Source organism: Etheostoma spectabile, chromosome 11 (assembly GCF_008692095.1).
Source record: "Etheostoma spectabile isolate EspeVRDwgs_2016 chromosome 11, UIUC_Espe_1.0, whole genome shotgun sequence".
Taxonomy (NCBI): Eukaryota; Metazoa; Chordata; class Actinopteri; order Perciformes; family Percidae; genus Etheostoma; species Etheostoma spectabile.
Window position 1 is genome coordinate 17,507,762 of NC_045743.1, and position 21,551 is coordinate 17,529,312.

At 42.5% G+C, this 21,551-nt stretch overlaps 1 protein-coding gene across 1 annotated transcript in view; it reads left to right on the forward strand.

Moving 5' to 3' along the window:
• maip1 (matrix AAA peptidase interacting protein 1) overlaps positions 1–21,551 on the forward strand; it is a 34,916-nt gene that overhangs the window by 1,316 nt on the left and 12,049 nt on the right. The window lies entirely within an intron of this gene.

The following is a 21,551-nucleotide window of genomic DNA, read 5'->3' on the forward strand; positions in this document are numbered from 1 at the left end:
TGTTATATTTTTGGGGATTCATTTTGTCTCTATTATTAGTTGTTTTTTGGTCTGAAACCCCTTTTGGTATGTGTTGAGTTACTTTTTTACTGGACCTTGAGTCGTAAATAAATTACATAAATACTATATATTATAATATATACAGTGGGGACGGAAAGTATTTCCGGACCCTTTAAATTTTTTTCACTCTTTGTTTCTTGCAGAGCCATGTTTCCAAAAATTCAAAAGTTCTTTTATTCTCAGGAATGTACACTCAGCCCCCATCTTGGACAGAAAACAGAAATGTAAATTTTTGTCAATTATTAAAAAAGACAAAACTGAAATATCACATGGTTCCTAAGTATCAGACCCTTTTGCGTGACCTCATATGTAACTAGGTGCTGTCTATTTCTTCCTGATCATCCTTGCGGGTTCTACACCTTCATTGGAGTCCAGCTGTGTTTGTTCTACTGATTGGACTTGATTAGAAAACCACAACACCTTCTATATATAATACCTTACAGCTCACATTGCATGTCAGAGGCAAATGACAATCATGAGGTCAAGGAACTGCCTGAAGAGCTCAGAGACAGAATTGTGGCAAGGCACAGATCTGGTCAGGTTACAAAAAAGTTTCTGCTGCACTTAAGATTCTAGAGCACGTGGCCTCCTAATCCTCACTGGAAGACGTTGGACGACAGAACCCTTCCTAACGCTGGCCTGTTCCGGCCAAACGAGCTATCGGGGAGAGAGCCTTGGGTCAGAGAGGAAAAGAGAACCCAAGTCACTGTGGCTGGCCCAGAGGATGCAGTCGGGAGATGGAGAAAGTTTGTCGTAAGTCACCAACACTGCAGCAATCCCCCAGTCTCGGCTTTAATGGCAGAGTGGCCCGACGGAATCTCGTCCTCATGCAAGAGACTGAAAGCCCGCATGGAGTCTTTGTGCTAAAAACGACCTGAAGGACTCCAAGATGATAATACAATCCTCTGTCTGGATGAGACAGATAAGACTTTTTGGCCTTAATCTAATCGGTAGTGTGGAGAAAACCAGGCACTGCCATGCACCTGTCCAATACGTCCAACAGTGAAGCATGGTGGTGGCAGCATCATGCTGGGGGGTGTTTTTCAGCGGCAGCGGGTCTCCGCGTAGTCAGCTGTGCGCCGCGGAAGCGGGTTCCTGGGGCTTATCCCTGGCGTGCCGCAACGGTGGCCGGAAAGATGTGCGGCCAGACAGGATATCCTGGACGAAAACCTGTTCCAGAGGGCTCGACCTCAGACTGGGCCCGAAGGGTTACCTTCCACAAAGACACTGACACGAGACACCGCTAAATCCAAGGAGTGGCGTCACACACTCCGTGGCTGTCTTGAGGCAGCCAGAGCCCTGCTTAAACCCAGAGTGAGCATCTCGGAGAGACCTGAAAATGACTGTCCCACCAACGTTTACCATCCAAACCTTACAGAACTGGGAGGATCGAAAGGAGGGATGCAGGAGCCCAAATCCAGATGTAAAACTTTTTGGCATCCTTGTTCCCAAAACGACTCAGCTGTATTGATCAAAAGGGTGCGTCTACTAAATCCTGACAAAGGGTCTGAATACTATGACCATGTGATATTTCAGTGTTTGTTTTTTTAATAAATATGCAAAAATTTCTAATTTCTGTTTTTTTCTGTCCAAGATGGGTTGCTGAGTGTACATTACTGAAAATAAAATGAACTTTGTTGGATTTTGAAACGGCTGCAACATGACCCAAGAGTGAAAAAGTTAAAGGGGTATGAATACTTTCCGTACCCCTGTAAAGATATAAAATATATATATATATACTATATCTCTTAAGAGATCTCTATCGTATGATTTTTAACTCTGACTGAGCCCTTTGGACCCGCTGGTTGCTGTAAAGTGTAAAATGAAATACGTTTGTCTATTTGATCTCTCCTTTCATTTTTACCCTCCTTTGCCTGTCGTGCCCCACCTGTTTGTATCTGCCTGCGTTGCCGTGCAGGAAAGCACCGGGCCCCGGTGTTTGAGGGCCGTGTCTCCTGGTCGTACGACCCTCTCCGTACTAGGTAATGGCGTAGGCCGGGTACAGCCGTGCCACAACGCCGCGGCAGAGCCACACGCTGGTAACCCACACGCACACGGATAGGATGGACAACATACAGTGTCATATATACACCATATATAATACTGGACTTACACTAATCCTGGTCACTTTTACACTTTACCACTGGCTCACCTGCACTTTGATAGTAATTAGGTCCTTTCTTGTCTTTAGAGTCCTAGGTAAGGACTACTACAGTCCAGGAGGCAGAGTAGAGGGCCCTGACAGTACCTTGGTAAGTACCACTAGCCGTAGGGAGCATAGTATGAGGCCTGACATTACCTAGTAAGACTACTAGCCATCAGAAGCAGAGTATGATGCCCTGACAGTACCTAGGTAAGGACTACTAGCCCTTCAGATCAAATAAAGTATGAGGCCCTGACAGACCTAGGTGACTACTAGCCATCAGACAGTATGAGGGTCCTGACAGTACCTAGGTAAGGCCTACTGGCATCAGGAGCAGAGTGATGAGGGCCCTGAAGTACGTTGGTAAGGCCTACTAGCCAGTCAGTTCAGAGTATGAGGGCCCGCGTACAGTACCTATTTAGAGGAGCTACTAACCATTCAGAAGCAAGCCCATGCGAGGCATTGGGCACCATCTGTGCTCCACGTCTGTCAGATTAACAATTATTGGCACGAGGAGGCTACCCGTGCTACCTGCATCCTAACATCAGCTCTCCTGCTCTGTCTTCCCCAGGATTTAGAGCCTATTCCCTGGGGTCCTGTAGCAACGCTGGTCCATTGAGAGGACCAGAACCACTCGCATGTTTTTTATAACCCACACAGCTATCCTAACACACACACACAACCCACATCTCTAACCACACCAGGTTGTGAAACCCTGGGACATTCACTAGCCCAGTTGCGAGGCAACAAAGCCCCACACTTTACGTTACGTTACGTTACGTTTTGTGCGGATTCGGAAATAGCCATAAAACGCACTCCCGAATAAGGCTAATTTGTTCCTGTTGATGTGAAATCACAAATCGGTAGCACATGTTAAAATGAACGAGCCCTTTGGCAAGGCACTGTGTGTTATTATTACCCGTGCCAGAAACCACGCGAACAAATACGGGGACTTAACCATGCCAATTCATGGGTGACGTCAGTGAGATATGAGGCGTGTCTACTCACCCGGTATCGGGGTCCTCAAACAGTATTCATCCTGCCTCTGTTCTCCGCTCGTAAGCAGTCAGCAACTCCTAGGCCGACTGCCAGGAGCCCTAGGCAATAGCCCGTAAAAGGCCACATCGGCGGGTTTCATTGCTCCTTTCGGACTCTGGTGGTCCGGTATACAGTGTTTAATCTCCTTTTTATTGCTCATTTGTGAACTCCTCTCCGTGGACGACACCCTCAGCAGGCTGTCAAACACACCGGCGGAGCCCCCCGTCACAACAGGAACCACCTACATACAAACGTGGTGATTGGCACGTGTTCGGCCAATGGGAAAGGAGAGATGGGAGGAAATAGACCCAATATGAGAGCAGGCAGGGGCGTCACAGTGATGGATTCAGGAACAGCGAAATCAAGCTGATTTTTTTAGATTTATTTTCATTGTATGATTAAATTGTTTTTAACGTATCTCTATAAGGGTCGGGAACGCTAAATCACTCTGATTTTATTTTATTTTTGAATTAACTAAATTGGTTTTTACCTAATCTCCTAGTGGGGTCAGAACAGCTAAAATCAAGCTATTGTTTTTATTTTCTTTTTATTGGATTATTAAATTGTTTTTAACGTAATCTATGTTTCAGAACAGCTTTCCTTTATCCCATTATTATAATGCATATTAATTTGATTAATCAAACCCCAATTTTTGTAGCATTGTGCAGACAATTCAGGGTCTTTGCATCATCATGTCAAAATAAATAAAACACTACCCAAAACTGTTGCGTGTAGAAAATACTACAGGAAGTAAAGGGGACATTCCTTCTTTTTCAAATCTTTATGAAAACAATCACGGGTCTGCTGCAAGCTGCGACCAAGCTGCATTAATCCATGGCAAGAACTTTCATACATATAGATATATATAATTTATATATATCTATAGTATATATATATATATATAATATATATGATATATATATATATATATAAATCTATATCCTATATAGATAGTATATCTATATTAAATATTTTGAGACTTTCCCCTCTCTCTTCTATGTGATTATGTTTGTGTATATATAGCATGTACTTTGAGAGTCGGGGACTGCACACATGATGAAGTTCCAAAATCTTCACCAGATTTTCCAAGAACCGATCAAGGCACACGCAAATGTGCAGCGACCCATCCATTGATGTTACTGATGATTAAAATAAATCAAACTAATATCTGACGCATCTGGCCACATTCCTAAATGTACAAACCTCCAAAACCAGAGTTTTAGGGGTAAAAACCATAAACCCCCGTTCTGGGCCGTCTCGATGAGACTAGATGGGCTGGCTCATTCCTAAATGTACAAAAGCCTTCCAAAACAAGAGTTTTAAGGGGATAAACCCATAAGAGCCCCGGTTCTGGGCCCTTAATCCTAGAGACTAATGGGTTGGCTCATGTGTCTTCTGCTACAGCGCCTAGTAATGAATCCAGTTCCTGGGTTTTCCCCCTCCAACTTCCCCAGTGCGAATGCCTCATGTTTCAAAGAGATACTGAATAGTATTTTCATGTCTCAGTTAGTTGGTTTCCTGGCACACTGCCTCGAACATCAAAACCCCCTTAATCCAAGCTTGGAGTGGCTCTATCCTCGTGATGTCCAGTCCGAGGACTCCCTTAGTGAACTCCCTTTTAATCTGCCGATCGCCCAAAAGATAGATCAAAGCAACCATTAAGTCATGTAATTATTCCTGTTTTGGGTGGCGGTAGCTCATGCCCCGTAGGGGTTGGGTTGGGAACCCGGATGGGGACTGGTTCAAGGCCCCAAGAGCCAAAAGTATGGAGTGTGTATTGTGGCTGGAGAGATCACTTCACCTCCTGTAAATTGCCAGTGCTTCTTTGCAAAGGACCAACCCCCCAACATCCCAGGGCCTGGTTCTGCTGGCAGCCCCCCTCCCCCGACTCTCTCCATTAGGTGTGTGTGTAGGCCTGAGCATTTGTGTGTCTTTCAGTCGTTGTCTGTGTGTTTTTGTGGGTGTGTGTGTGTGTCATTTCAGGCCTGTGTGTGTGTGATTACTAACAAGTGGTGTAGCAGAGTGAAATTGCAATTTCCCCACTGATTAATAAACAAATTAAATATTAAATTAAAGATTTTCCAGCCCTGAGTCAGGACACTCCGAGAAGAAGGTATACCCACTCGTAGTTTGCCGTTAGGAGTCCTCTTAGGTCTCCGGGTCTCCTCCTCCCCCTGGCCCCTGGAAGATGCGGGTTCCTCAGTGCTTCGTAGAAGACGTGCACTCGTCAGGTACCCGAACCGCATCAGAATACTGACAAACTCCTCCCTGGCAGAAGTAGTACACCTTAAATACACCATTAATACCACATTATACACCCTTAATACACCGTCACAGCACTGGAATATGTAGTGGCGAATTGTCGTTTAGATTGACAAAACAACTTAAAACTCAATGTTCACCAGCCACTGAGGCAACCGAGAGTGAGTCTTTACGCAGAGATGCCTTCATGGGAGGTTTATTAATCCAATTTCTCTTTGTACACCAACCTTTCACATTAAGGATCAATGGCGTCTCTATCAGGGCTGTATTCATGGTGGTTTTTATATTCATGTGATTTGTTGACAGTAAAAAGACAAGGAATAGCGTTAACACGTCATGCTGACCTTATCATCGTAGAAGAGCCCCCACGTCTCCAGGCGTGGTGTACAATGATCTCGTCGGACCTGCAGAGAGGCCCTCTTGTGGCTCGATGGCAGCATGTGCACTTCCTCCATCAAGCTTCCCAATCAACTGAGAGACTTAAAATGAGATTAACTTGAGCAGAGAGATGAACCTGTTACTAAAAGGCTTTGAAAATGCTTCAAATCTTTGATCCACGAAACCTTCTTGATGCTTACAATTGATTTGGTGGTAAGTGATTGATTATTAATTTCATCTACAACACACATCAATTCGATTTGTATGATTCTTACTTTTTTTTGTAGTTATTCCTACCCTGCGACAACTCATAACACATTTCATCTGTTTATGAACGTTATTTCTTAGAATAGTTTTAGAAGCTTTAAAAGGGGTAAAACTCCAATATGCACCAGAACTGAAAGAGTAGAGTCTAAAACAGAATTACTTTCTTACTTTCTTAATTATATTTATCTGGGCGAACCTTCTCAGACCTACACTAAACCCAGTCAGGGGGTCCTTCTCTCTTTACCGCTGACTTTCAGTGTGTTGTCAACTGATTTTTAAATCTGATTGTCCAATCTCAGAACTACTAAATCCTCAAATCTCCCTCTCTGGCTCCGGAGGTTTTTGGGGGACCTGAAGCTGGTTTTTATATCCACACTAGTCACAAAGCGGACAACTCTTTGTGCTTTGCCCAGTTGCCCCAGTGCTCAATTGGATTAGATGTAAGGAAACATTATTTTTTATAATACATTGACAAATAAATTGTATTTAATGTAGATCGGTCATGTCTTGGCCATACACGATGTGCTTACAATGGTGCACACTAGTGTCCCCAATGCTATGCCAAAATGGATGCAGGACTCGTACTGCAGAAACAGATATCAGAAACCAAAATTTAATAATAATTAAAAGATACCAAGTGAATAGATAACGTTAGGTTAGTTCCAGAGTAATAACGTTACTACAGAGATAACGTTAGACAGAATGGATACGTTAAGAGAATGGTCCATAACAAACGTTCCGTACAGAATGGATGACGTTAGAACAGAAGATACGTTACGTTCAGAATGGATGACGTTACGTTTCAGAATGGATGATGCGTTCAGACTGGATCGTGACGTTCAGAATGGATGACGTTACGTTCAATGGATGACGTTACGTTCAGAATGGATGACGTTACGTTCAGAATGTATGACGTCCGTTCAGGATGAGAGACGTTACGTCAAGGATGGATACGTTACGTTCAGGATGGAGACGTTAGTTATGCGTATTACGTTTAAGGAGGATGGATTGACGGTTCAGTTCAGGAGGGATGACGTTAGTTCAGATGGATGACGTAAGTTCAGTGATGGATGACGTTACGGTAATGCTACGTGATCAGAAGATGCGTTACTTACAGAATGGAATACAAGAAACGTTAGTCAGAATGAATCTTACGTACGAATGAATGATCGTTACTTACAGAATGATGACGTAGTTCGACAGTAATGGATGACGTACTGAAACGATATGGATGACGTTAGGAACGAATGGATGACGTTAGTGTACCAGAATGAATGACTTTTAGGAACAGAATGGATGACGTTAGGAACAGAATGGATGACGTTCGTCCAGAATGAATATGTTACTTACGATGAATGACTTAGAACGAATGCAATGGTTGGAGGATAAAGCGAATGAATGACGTAGGAACAGAATGTAAGTGACGTTAGGAACAGAATGAATGACGTTAGGAACAGAATGTATGACGTTAGAACAGAATGGATGACGTGAACAGAATGAATGACTTTAGGAACATAATGGATGACGTTAGGAACAGAATGGATGACTTATAGAGAAACAGATGTGACGTTAGGAACAGAAGGATGGTACGTACAGAGAAAGATGACGTTAAACAGAATTGATCGTTGGAAAAGTCGTACGTTACGAACAGATTGAGACGTTGACGATATGAATGACGTTAGTACAGAATGATGACTTCGATGTAGAAAATGAATGCGTAGAACGAATGGATGACGTTAGGAAAAATGGATACTTAGAACAGAATGATACTGCCGTAGGAACAGAATGGATGAACGTTAGGAACAGAATGATGACGTTAGGAACAGAATAGATTACGAAAGAATAGATATATGAACAGAATGGATGACTTTAGGAACTAATTGTAACTTTGTTAGGAACGTCATCCATTCTGTACGTAACGTCATCCATTCTGTACGTAACGTCATCCATTCTGTACTTAACGTCATCCATTCTGAACTTAACGTCATCCATCCTGAACTTAACGTCATCCATCCTGAACTTAACGTCATTGGTTTGGGTTGGGGTGTGGAAGGGAGCAGAAGAAGCCGAGACGGCCTCTAGTTTGAAGTGGTGTTTTTAACACAGATCTGTTGTTGTGGGTTACAGCGTCAGAGTTTTGGTCATTTTTAACTTCGGCAGGGTTTTGACCCTCCCTTTAAGATAACTATTGTTTGCATGGTGTTTGTAGTGATGATTTTGGAGGCTTCTTCTTTCCTCCTCCGTAGATCTTCTCGGCGCCCCGTGGCATCACACCCCCTCTGGTTGACCCCTCGATGTTTTGATAGTTGTCCAACAGTGGAGGACAGGAGATTATCTGGAGAGGTGAGGGATCACGTCACCAGATGCAGTGGTGTTGATACCTCACGATTGGCATCAGTTAATAAAACAAAACAAAGATGTGCCCGTGGTGGTTGTATTTCATTTGTGTGTAAAGAAGAATAAAAATGGATGTTGTTCTTCGCAGGGATCTCGAGCAGCTTCGGGCTTAACCGCAGGACCCTCACTCCGTAGGGACGTCCTCGCGGAGAGGAAGGGCGAGGACGGCTGAACTCTAGACGCAGGTTCCTCTATACGAGAATCAGGTAAAGCTGGAGACACTAGCGTCTACAACAGAGCGGAATTTTGGGGATGTGGTTTGGTGGGTAGCAGACAGGGTTATGGGTTTTAAAACCATATGAAACAAGACTTAGTGGCACACAATGTAGGAAAATAAGAATGTGAGCAAGATATGTTCACAAATGTAATTGTTTTATTTTATAATTTATTTGACAGGACAGTGGACATTAATCAAACATGCGTAAATGCATCAGAATTAGCCAAAAGGCGGTTATTTTCATCCGTGTCTGGAACAAGATCTTAAAATTGTCAAAAACAATAAGAAGATTATAGTCAACAATACAAATATAAAAAGTAGTAACACAGATAAAATGTGCAAATCTCGCGTGATAAATACAGGGTACAAGGTATACCCATTAGGGGGAACAAAAATAAAAAATAACTACACATTGATACAATACAACAAGTGCAGCACGACCTCTTGACATATAATGTGTGATTAGATGGACAATTAACTTAAAATGTAACTGGTCGCAAACAATTGTTCAGTCATCTAGTTAACATCCCATTTTCAGATTCAACTTGAAGATTCAGTCTAGAAGAGAGTAATGAGACATTTTTTTCCTAGACAAGCTTTATTAAGCCAGAAGACATGATGGAGTTCCATGCAGTAAACTGTTCTCTACTCTTGTCTTCTGAGAAGTATACTACATATGGAAAAGGAGTAAATACACAGAATGACTATGGGGCTTTTCTTTGATCTGAGGAATGTTCTCTAGACGTTCCTTGCTCTCTGTTTGCTGTTGTCATTGTTTCCACAAACATTGGTGTTCTCCATTGGCTGGTCCAATTTGTGCGAGTCCCGGTCTTAAGCTGTCTCACTGCGCTTTCTCTGCTCACGGTGCTGCGCATCTGTCACCAGGAGATTCAGAACTCAAGGATCAGATCAAGATGTGGAAACCACAGTACACGCAGAACCTAAAGAAGTCCAAGGTAGAGGCCCGAGACCCTCCAGCTCAGGTCACTATTCACTAATAAGTTTGGTGTAACTCCTCTGGTTATTAGCCTACAGGAGTTACTATGCAGTAAAACAGTGCAACCACTCACTGTTATATACAAAGGTCACAGTGTGCATACAGTAGGTGTGGATTCGTGTCCTACGGGTAAATAGTAACTGAAGGCTTAAAGTTCGAGAGATGGATGAGAAACTCACAAAGTATTTTTGGAGCGAATACTAAAAACGCATGGACGATGTGAATGAAAGGACATTTTTACTCAGTTCTTATGTGCGGATGCCAGATTCTGTGTGATGGCATTATTTCTCATTTCTCTTCCAGGGGCAGAGTTTTCTAACGTCAATGTTGATCTAACTGGCAAATCGCACTGCCCGCATGCAGCATGACTTTTCTGGTGTGGGTGTGGGTGGTGTGGTTGTTGGTGTGGGTGGTGGGGGACTCTAGTTTTGAATGTGTATATAAACATGATCATTTATGGTGTTAAAATTTCAGACTCGGTTATGTTGGTCCATTTTAAATTCCACATATAACTGTTTGATGGTGTTGTATCGCAAAACCAACTTGTGCCTTTGCACTCAATAGTCAGCGTCTGTGTGTTGTATTTATTTTTTTGTTGATTAATTTTTTTATTTTTTTTACATGTTAAGAAATAAACAGTGCAACAATCACAAAGAGGACAGGAAAACGCATCACAGGGCCACAAAAAAATAAATAATAATAATGGAACAGAGGAAAGACTGGAGTGAGGAAGACAAAACCACACTTAACAGAAACCCACACAAGACAAGGGACCAAATTGTCAAAATTGGATCCGGGCGCAAAAAGTGGAACACCAGCCCATCATACCTGATGTCCCAGTTTGGTTCCATATTAGATTAACATTAAAAGGAAAAAGAAACGAACAAGAATACAGACGTTCCTCTTCCCGTTTTCTCAGCACCAGGGGTTTCCTACCTGGCGTTTTAGGAGGTATGACTCGCAGTAGTGTTATGACAGTTACAGCGACCCAGCACCTGTTGTATTCTTATCCTCCATGTCATGACCTAGGATGGTTGAGAAGTGGGAGGAGAGTACCGTAAGCCATGGTGTCCAACCGCCCAGCTGGACAACGAGAAGAAAACTGATTACATGTGGACACGCTCAAAGACTCGCTCATGGAGCTGGAGGAGATGCTGGCGCAGTCGCGCCGCGGATATGAGAGAAAGTCAAGGTACAGCAGACACACAAACACCAAACACACACACACACACACACACCTAGAACAGGTTATGACTGAGGGAGGGGCTCAGCACGATTCTCTGAACAACAAATTGCTCTTTCTCTACTCAAGGTTTTATTCTTCAGACATGTAACCATGGCGTCTATCAGACTTAACGTGTTCCGCATAGGGGAAGCAACTGCAGATAGAAAACATTGAAAACTAATACTAGATCCGACTCGAGGAAATAGGATGATAACAAGTTCTGACACACACGACACACACACACACACACAGTCAAGACAACAGTCAAGAGACTGTGAAACAGAGAGTGTGTTATAGAAACCAGGACTCTGTACATTGTTGGTTTACAGTAGGAAAGTAAATCTATAAATTGTAGGATACCTCTCCTTGGTCAACGCAGTCCAGAAGTTGTAAATACCATGCTAGCACCCTGGAACTAACCCACTTAATTAAGACTTTCATGTAATGTTTTTTAAATGTTTTTGGAGGAGAGTCATAATGAAAAACAAAGGGGTATGGTTGTAAGATGTCTGTGTTAATCACAGGAGTATGAGCGAGGAGAAAACACGCCCACTCCGTCTCCAGTTCCAGTTCAATGAATGAAAGCAGACGCTAAAACAAAGTGAAGAGCTGCCTCAAACGTGAGATCTGTCCTCCCAGTTTTATTTCACGAAGAGGGAGTTGCAAGAAATGAAGCCACCGTTGGTTAAAAAGACAGACATTAAGAAAGAGAGAATGTCGCAGTTTGTCAAGGAGGACAGCAGCAGTTGGGGGACACCTGCCAGCTTTCTTTTCACAAAACTGCATATTGCATGCACTGGTTTTTGAGTTCTTTCTCTTCATCTCAGAATTGATTCTTTTCCCTGCTGTTTAGGACACCGTAGATGCGTTCAAGCAGGGAAGGTTTGGTGAGAGAAATCTCCGACCTGCAGGAGACGGTTGGAGTGGAAGGATAAAAAGATTGGCGGTACGCCTCTGAGCCCTGTCCGGTTTTGTGTTTCTTTAAGTAATCATTTCAGCTTTTGCAATTCAGTAATCTCCTTTGCATTGAACTGAACACCAGCTTTTACTTCCATTTCTTCACACTTCTTGTACGCTTTCCCCTTCTTTTGTGGCTCTGCACTTGGGCTAAGCTCCGGCTTAGGAGCGACAGAAGGAATACACAGACGCGATCGAATCGACGAGATGAGATCAGAGAAGAGTGGTGCAGCTCAGAGACATTTTGAATGTACTCAGTCAGGGAAGGATGATTATTTCAGCTGATGTGTCACGTGTTGTTAGCAACTTTAAAACTCGAAGTGTGAAAAATAAAGTTGAAATATTGTTATCAGGGACCTAACGGTTCTATTAGCCATCTATCTCTCTACATTATCTAACGTATATATTCGATTTATCTATCTATCTATCATATATATATTATTAATAGTATCTAGTATCTATCTAGCTAGATCTATATCTACTGTATATCTAAATATTACGTATCTATCTAACGTATCAATCTATATATCTAGCTATCTATCTTATATATATAATCTACGTATCTACTACGTATCCATTATTATCTCAAGATCACTATCTATCTATCTATCTATATATCTATTTATCTATCTACCATTAAGGGTTGATTGAACTTATTTTCGCGGGTGTAATCTATGGAGCTAATGTTGAGTTTGATTTTTCTAGAAACATGGAATATATTGGGTCATGATCTGAAACGTCACCGGAGAGTAGAGGTTGGTGAGTGGACGTGGACGGGTCCCTGGTGCAGGACACTGCTTCCCCCCGGCCAGGAATCAAAACCCACTACCCTGTGGAGGGGAACAGCAGATGGGTTAAATTAAAAACATCTTTCTGCATGGCTTGCATAAACTGTCGTGAGACATGCGCTTCCAAAATGTTTTATATATATATATATAGTATATATACTATTATATGCATATATATATATATAATATATATATATATTATAAGAAAATAATATATAATATATATTATTAAATATACAGACAGGGCCAAAGGTTTGGACACACCTTCTCATTAAGGGTTTATGTTCATGAATTACCGGTTTTGGTTAACTAGAATATAAGACATATTTCAGGTTATTTCACACTTTTGTAAATACATAAATGCCAATGTGTTCATTCATGTTTTTGATGCCGTCTAGTAATAATATACAATGGAAAATAGTCATAAAAATAAAGAAATGCATGAATGAAGAGGGTGTGTTCCAAACCTGTGGCCTGTACTGTATGCAATAATTTTTGCACTAGTGATAGCCGAGTTTTTTTGTGACACGGTTTATGCTGATTTTTGGAATGATTCTTCCGTTCAGGGTTGTGCGCCTGGAAGGTAAGGTGCTACACTATGATTGGCCAACCTTAAAGATGATTCTGTAATTATGCTATATTTTCCTGAGACTGAGTTCATTCTGGAGTTTAGAAGACCCCCATGCTGAAAACATCTACCCCAAGGTCAAACCTTGTTCGGGAGCTTTACAATCTTACTTTAAGCAACGTGGATACGAAAGGACTTTTTAAAGTGCTTCAAAACTAGCCTACCAACATGTGGACAAACTCCGTTGTGCTGAAATTAGGTTCTCCCAGGGTTTATCCCAGGGGGACTGATTCCCAGCACAATATGGATCACGACCTTATTCCCCGATTCCAGCAAGGTTATGACGGGAAACAAAAAAATGGAAAAAAATGTAAGGAGCGCACGTCATTGTATTAGTTATGTAATTAATCTTTGATGTTGTGACAACCAAGAAAAATATAGACTGATGCCTCCTCGTATCTTAAGCAGCATCTATCAGCACTCTGCTTTTCTGTAATGAACTAAAGATTCCACTCACCAGTCTAGCAAAAACCACCTCGCTTTGTCATTCATTATTAATGTTTTGGCTTTTAATTTGTTTCTATTGCACCTTTTTTCCTCATTTCAGCAAATGATATTAGTTCTTAGTCATTGCTTTGTTAATGCAGGTTGTGGAGTGTGTGTGTGACAATGCTGCCAGGTCTCTACAGGGTTGATGGTACAGAAATTTCAGAGTTCTTTGTGCAGGCATTCGTTGAATAATGAGTATACTGAAGAGCAAGCCGGTTCCAGAGCAACATTACTTGCTTTAGTGTGCATCTGATGAGTTGGGGAGCACCAGTTGCTACTCTGGCCTGCCGTCAACACAATGAACAGCGTAGGTGTACGGGTACGAGGGGTGCTCCTATATGAAAGGTCATGCGTACAGTAGGCAGAACGTTGTACACCTAATAAGAAGACAGCATGTGTTTCTTGTTCCTTCGTAGTAACGGTTTATTGCAGTCGTTCCTTAACAAATATTTCTTTACAATAACATTCCAGCATTATCCAGTGGTCCTTTCTTCTCTTTAAAAAATAGTTAAAATCTGCCTTGAGTCAATTCAACGATATCACATATATGACAGTAGCTTATGAACAATTCCAGATATACTACACGTTTTGCAATGTCCATCTCAGATCACATTTTAATCACTATGACTACTAGTAGAACCACATTAAGCTACAAGCATTACTTCGGCTTTAAAGCATAACTGATAAGCTACTGTGCTTTTTGTTGAGACATTTTCACATACATGTGAATACAGTCTGATACTGAGAAGACATGAACAGGTGAGTCGATAGTTCTAAACATTAACACATTACCAAGCTAGTGGTATAAAGTTAACTCAGTCTTTGCATCTTTGGGTCTTTTTCTTGGCCAAAGATAGCTTGGATAAACATTAAACACTTAGCTTACAAGCCTATAGCTGGAAAAAGGTGAATGTATCACTCCTCGTATTATTAAAAGCGAAAATCTGGCTAGGTCAATTCACACTAAATGAAACATTTGGCCATAATATGAATAGTGTTGCAGTCAGTGCAAATCTTTTGTTAACTATTATTAGATTATTTATCAAATTTAAACTGCCAAAATAGGGGTGCAAAATTGACACTGAAGGGACATGCACCCTCGTAGAACCAGGCCTGTCTTTAAGCTGCCGGCTTTAGACTTCTTTTGTTATTGCATTGATGTTGCTGGGTCATTTTTATGTTGGTGTTCCCAGGCCTTCCTCCTCGTTCTTCTCGTGCTTCTCTTGGTCATCTTGGCTCTGTGCTTTCTTCCTGGACACTGATCATAGGGTGTTGTTTTTTTTGCTTTTACCGTGACTCTGCGATGCCCTTCCTCAAGAAAATACATTTTGAAAATGATGTCCTAAGTCAAATTTTTCTGTCATCTCTCACGTATATCCCATGATCTCTCAGGCAACACAGAGGAGACTCAGTGGTGCGAAGTAGAGAGAGGAAGAGGTGGATCCAGAGCGCATCAAGAGTGGTGGGAAGCCAAAGAGAAGTGCTCGCTTGAGACTCCCTGTAATGTATCTGGTGTTTCCACCTGAAACATCCAGCGAAGAACAGCCAACGCAAGCAAACACACATGCTTAGAGAAGACCAAGAAGACTGCCACAGAAGAAGACTGTGTAAACGGTTGCGCTAGCAAGAAACTCAATGTGACATTAATGAACCAATCAATCACAGAGGCCAAAGATTATATCATTTGCAGCCCGGGCTTCAAGGATGTTTAACAAGTTCTGAGAAAATATTACACGAAAGAAAGGCCATGCAGGGGGAGATGTAGGGGAGACAGAAACCAAAAGCGTTAGTGTGACACCAAGGTGATGACATTAGAGAGTCATGCTAACACACTTTTTGAAGAGATGCGAGGAAAAAACAAAACGGAAGTTGTTGAGGAGGAAAGTCACTTGAGAAATACAGAACCATGTATCAGCAAGGAAGTTTGCGGAAAGTTTACGGACGAGTCATCCAAGCTGTAGAGAACACCGAACCTCAACAAAGCGATAATGCAGAGTAAGAAGCAGAAAACGACGAGGCAGAGGAAGTATCAGGTAAAACTCAGCTCGTGTACGCTGCTTCAGGGAAAAAAAGAAGAAAAGAAGAGGAAATCCAAAAGAAAGGAGACTCACGAGGATAAGAACCAACAAAAAGATGTAACCGAATAAAGAAAACGGACAAAACGAAGTAGAAGTTGAATCAGCTGCAAGAGAGAAAGGGCCAACGACCAGAACCGGAAGTTGATGGTTCTGTACTAAACCATAAGGAATCAAGGGTGGATCAAGCTTGAGAATGAGCACACCTGCAAGAAACTGAGTGAGGTAGATGGAGTTAAAAGAGTGAAACTCTCTGAAACGTTTTCTCCCAAGGAAAACTGTCAAAGAAGCAAGGTAGATCATGCTGCAGTGAGCATGACAAGGAACAAGGTCTGGAATGTTGAAACAGCAGAGGCAGTGGCCAGCTTGAAACCTTTTCTCAAGTTAACTCTCAAGGAAACAGAGCAAGCTGAGACAGGAAAGCAAGACGAGAAGCAGAACTTTGAATTGGGAAAGTAGAAGTGGGTCTATAAACAAGTCCTGTTCCAGAGAGCGACCTCAGTACTTACGTCTCGTATTGACAACGCCAAAGGTGAAGGGACAGAGTTCCATTCTTGGAAAGAGTGCACTTTTTATAATATTAAAAGTGAAAAGAAACAATCTCATCTAATGACGAATGACATCCATAGAGTTAGAAAATATTAATAGTTGCAGAGGATGAGTTGGGACCTATGAGAGATGAAATCTAAATGCTCAACAACAACCAGAAAACACCTTTGAAACAAGTGGTAAGAAAAAACCTAAAGCTGAATTGCCTGCTTTAAGCAGTGTGATACTGCTGTGTTGAATCTGAATCCACCAACCTAGCTGAGAGTAAGGAAGACACATGGAGTCGGTCACTGTCTTACCGATGGCTTCACGACACTCTCATTAGCTTGTTGGGCTTCAGGCCGCGGCAGCGTGCCCTCAGCAGCGATGGCGCTCCCATCAAGGTTCTGAGGGTGGGTCCCAAGGAGTACCACCTGAGACAGCCAAAGACCATGATGAGTCAGGAAAGAGAAATGAACGAGAATCCTTTTCTCCAGTGGGTTTCCATTTGTCATGTCTTCAGCCAGAGCCGAAAAAAGGAGGAGCTAAAGGAAAGTTGAAGGGTAAGCTGAAGTTGTTAATCGAGCCCATGTAAAAATGACAGTTGTGACAGTGCATCCTCACAGAAAACACTGAGTCACATGGACCCTGTAAAGATCCTTGGCGACTGTAGCCGCAGGCTGACCTATTAGATGATGTAGAAGCCAGACGTCACGTGTGAGTGGTCAGTTTGTGGCACACTAAATCGAGAGATCAATACCATTGACATGTTAGCAATACACCAGCTTTCCAACAGAAGCTTCTGAATTGGGTCCACACTCGAGCAGGAACCACAGTAGTACTGAGAATCAGCTGTTGCAGACGATCCTGTGAAACGCCATGAAACAGTCAAAATGATCAACAGAGTGAGACACCGCGCCTGCCTGGACCCAGCAAAGACCAGTCTGAGGATAATGATTATCTAACACCCCTGCAGGGGGAGGATGAAGACAACCTTTGGAAGATGGCGAAGGCCTGTTTTGATTTTGATACCATGGATGTGAGGTGGCTATAGCGAAAAGTGGCCCAAAATCTGGAAAAGGAAGAAGTGGAGGAGGGAGTGGACGTCACGTCGGATAAAAGCAGCATGGGAGTTTCAGTCCAAAGTCAAACGGAGTTCAAATGAAAAATCAAAAAGAAAGAAATGAGAGGTACGTGTACGGGGGATGGCGGGAACGAGGTAGATAACTAGAAAACTAGGTCTCAAGAACACCAAAGTCTTTGGCTCATGAGGACAACACCTCTGAAAAGGGGGAAACTGTGGAGATGTGTGTGAAACGCTCCTAAACCTATGTCTGGGGGAAGAAGCAGGTGTAAAAAGATGCCCAGGCACAATAGACGGAAAGGGTTGAATGGGGGAGAGGACATTAACCAGGCGATGTCTCTGTCCATAGAGGAAGGGTTAGATGCCGTTAAGCATGAGTTGGAAGTACCAAAGCATGTAGAGCAAGTGGCCAGCAACACAAGAGCCACACCACACAGGGAAAGATGGGAAGAAAAACAGCAAGAAAGGTAAAGGCAAGGGCAAGGAGGAGTGCAAGATGTCTAGCTTATGATGGTGTATGTTAGATATAGATTATTAGACGCTCTCTGCTAGTTTCGCTTAGCTAAGGGGTCAAAATAAATGTGCAGAACCACTTGATTCTGCCCAAATGGATATTGGTGTAAATTTGTATATTATTTGAATTAAATCCAGCCAACAGTCTAAGGTCCAAACATAAAGTTTCGGATAAGGATGTTAACTGCTTGGTAGATTTTTTTTCTATTGGGCATATGCACTTGCTATATCAGTAATATATTTTGTTGGTGAGCACATGATATGTTGCTTGTTTAGTGTCTGGGTAATATTGCTCTGCACCTGTTCAGCCCTGTTTTCTCATGCTACATTCCAGGATGTCAGTTGATTCATTCTTCATAGGTTAAAAATATAAACCGGGATTAATTGGTTATCTCCTTTAAGACCCGTCCACAGAAAAACAGGGATTTTCTGTATCCCGTCCACACAAGCACTTAAAAAATAGATTTCTGTCCAAATGAAAACGCACAAACAGCTGAAGGGCTGTCAGTGAGAAAGTCAAACTAAATGGAAGCAATAGGACCTAAACCTACCAGCCATGTCGGCCAATCAGAGGCCTCAAAAAGCTATTACTGTGAGGCTGCACCAACGCCATGTTTCTCAGTAAGTGGATTGTAACGGTGTTATTGGAAGCATGTTAAAACGTCTGTTAGCAATGTAGAGCAGCTCTAAGTTATGCGTTGTCTGCCCATTGTGTGAAGTGTTGCCGATGTGTGACACCCACAGAACGAGAGTACTGATGCACACGGATGAAACAAAAAAGGAAAAGGCTATGTTTAAAAAAAATTAAAAACCTGTGTACATGTGGACAAAGCCTAAGAACAATTTTGACATGTTTAGCGTAATGTTGATGGTTAAAATTAAATGTATTTGGAGACCCTGTTCTATTATCTGGGATTAATACAGTTGTTGTTTGACTTAAACAAAACGTTCCATGTTTGTATGTTGCTTTTTGTTGCACCTAATGGAAAGATGAACGTGGTGGTGTGTCCACACGAAAGGCAATAAACACCCTGTCTGTTACCAATTTAAAATGTTGATTGAAATGCATTTTTTTAGGGAATATCCTTAAATACGATGAAACTCAGGTGTCTAGCTTGGCGGAGGTTTATTCCATTTTTCCTTCAGCACCTGCACAGATGTCTTATTATATCCATTGTGTGGATGTAGCCAGTGGTGTGTGCTCTTGCATTGACCCTCTCTCCACAGTACTGTGTGCATGAACATCCCCCCCCCCCCCCCCCCCCACATCGCTCCTCACACCCACCACGGATGCCTACTCTGTTGGCATGGTCAACCTCCCACCCTGACCCGCACCTCTCCACCATCTCCTTGGCTCCTTCCACACTGTATGTTGACTTGTTATATTTTGAAGATAGCAATTTGATTATTGGTCTAAATAGTGTTGTATCATGGCTTGTGTGATTGCATGCCGATCAATTTGAATGATGAAGTGTGACCAAGACTCAGGTCAAACTGGCTTCTCTAACACGTGTTTTATCTTGTAGAGATCGCCCTGAGGAAACTGGTGATGAGCGGGAGAAAATGAAGAGCAAGGGGGTCCGGGATCTGAGCCGATGTCTGAGACTGTGGTAACGGCTAACTCCGAAACAACTTAGTCTCTCCGGGAAATTTAAATCAGAAGCAAAATAGTCAAGTCACAGGAGAGCTCATACACCCAGAGGAGTTGTTATCTAACAGACAGACTACACTATGTTACAGTCATAGCGATGGTTGATGATGTGTTTCCCAGTACTAGTTAAAAATAGAGGTGCCAATCAGGTGTTAAGAATGAAAGTTGCAAAGTTCTTTTAAATGGGTTTAAGAGAAAAAGCAGTAAAGTTCTAATTGTCAACAAATCCCATGAAAAACCCAAATCTAGCACATACTAGTTCCACTGTGCTATCGTGTTTAAACACTAAGTAAGACCACACTGTAGTACGTGGCTGACATTCCTTCACCATGAACACACAACACAGTTCTTCTTTAGACTCACACCCACCGTCCTGCTGCTGTAAAATACTCACTACAACACAAATGTGTATTAATCCACAGCTGAAAATTGTCCCCACAATGGGAATTTATTCCTGTTTGAGCCCGTAGCTAAAATACAATACCAGCTGCTTCAGGAATGCCAGCCTTCTTTTAAAGAACCATATATGTGTGTGCTGTGTTAAATATGATGCCCGCAGTAGGAACCTTGTGCCACAGGAAGCATAGGGACCCCGAAAGTATCGAGATGGGATTTCATTGGATTTGTCGACAATAAGAAAAACGTTAGACAATGCATTTCCCCTTCTAAAAGATAATTGCAAATATATTCTATCATGACATCATGTGATATGCCTTCATTGACTTACCGAAATGGGAAAATGACAACATTACAGTTTAACATGCACACAAACTGGAGAACCAACTGGGAACTGTGAATGTGAGCGGTCAGACGTTCTCACGGAGACTAAGGAGTGCGTTAAAGTTGTAGGTGAGTGTGTCGTTCCTAGCTGAGTGTTGTTGCTCCAATTCCAGGGAGAGAAGCTCAAGTCCCAGCTGGATCAGAAGACCCAGAAGACGGCCACAGAGACAGTTCAAGCAGATGGTGAAATACTTGAAAACGCCAAAGATTCCAAACATTATAGAACGCAGAGTATGTAACCATGTGCATGAAAACGAGCAGTAGCTGCAGTTTGCTGTTTCCGAAGTCCCCGACAACTGAGAGATGTTTTTACTCTGCTTGGTCTTTTCCAGGAGATTCAAACCGGCAATAAGTGACTTCAAGTTCAAACTGGTTTGAAAGCAGAGCACAGAAGTCACAGCTTTGGAACAAATGTAAGCGATGGAAGATCCTAGCATACCTTTTTAAAACCATGAATACTCTCCCCTAAGACGTTTTATATATTTTTGGTTTCCAGGTGACCAGACTGGAGGGTCAGGTGGCGGCGTACAAGTCTGCAGAGGAGAACGCTGAGAAGGGGAGGACGAGCGAAGGCAGAACAGAAACGCAAAAAGCTCCAGAGAGAGGTAGAGCGCTGTTACTCTGCGAACAAGCTAGCCCGGCGACCGGGAATTGACGTGTTCTCTCTTTGTTTGACTCACAGTACGCTCCGCACTGACAAGGGTCGATGAACTAGCGTCCAACAACAGCCACCTTTCTAAAAGACGGACAAGATGAGACAGCGTCTGGCATGGCACAGACTCCGTAGAAACGGCCTCACACATCAACTCATACCTTCTCAAAATGGCTCTTCTCTTGGAGGGGGGGAAAAGAAAAAAAGATTAGGATTTCCTTCTATCTGCCTGATAGCAACTTAAGAAAAAGACAAAAAAAAACAACAGTTGTCTAAGAATAGAGAACACCAACAAGCAACGTGCCATTTCTCGTCTGCTGTTTTTGTCTGCTGAGAGTTCTTCGTAGCGTTATGCACACACAGAAAGTACCATGAAGGGGGGGGGGGGGGGGGGGGGTGTTTGTGCACCTCTTGACTTTGGT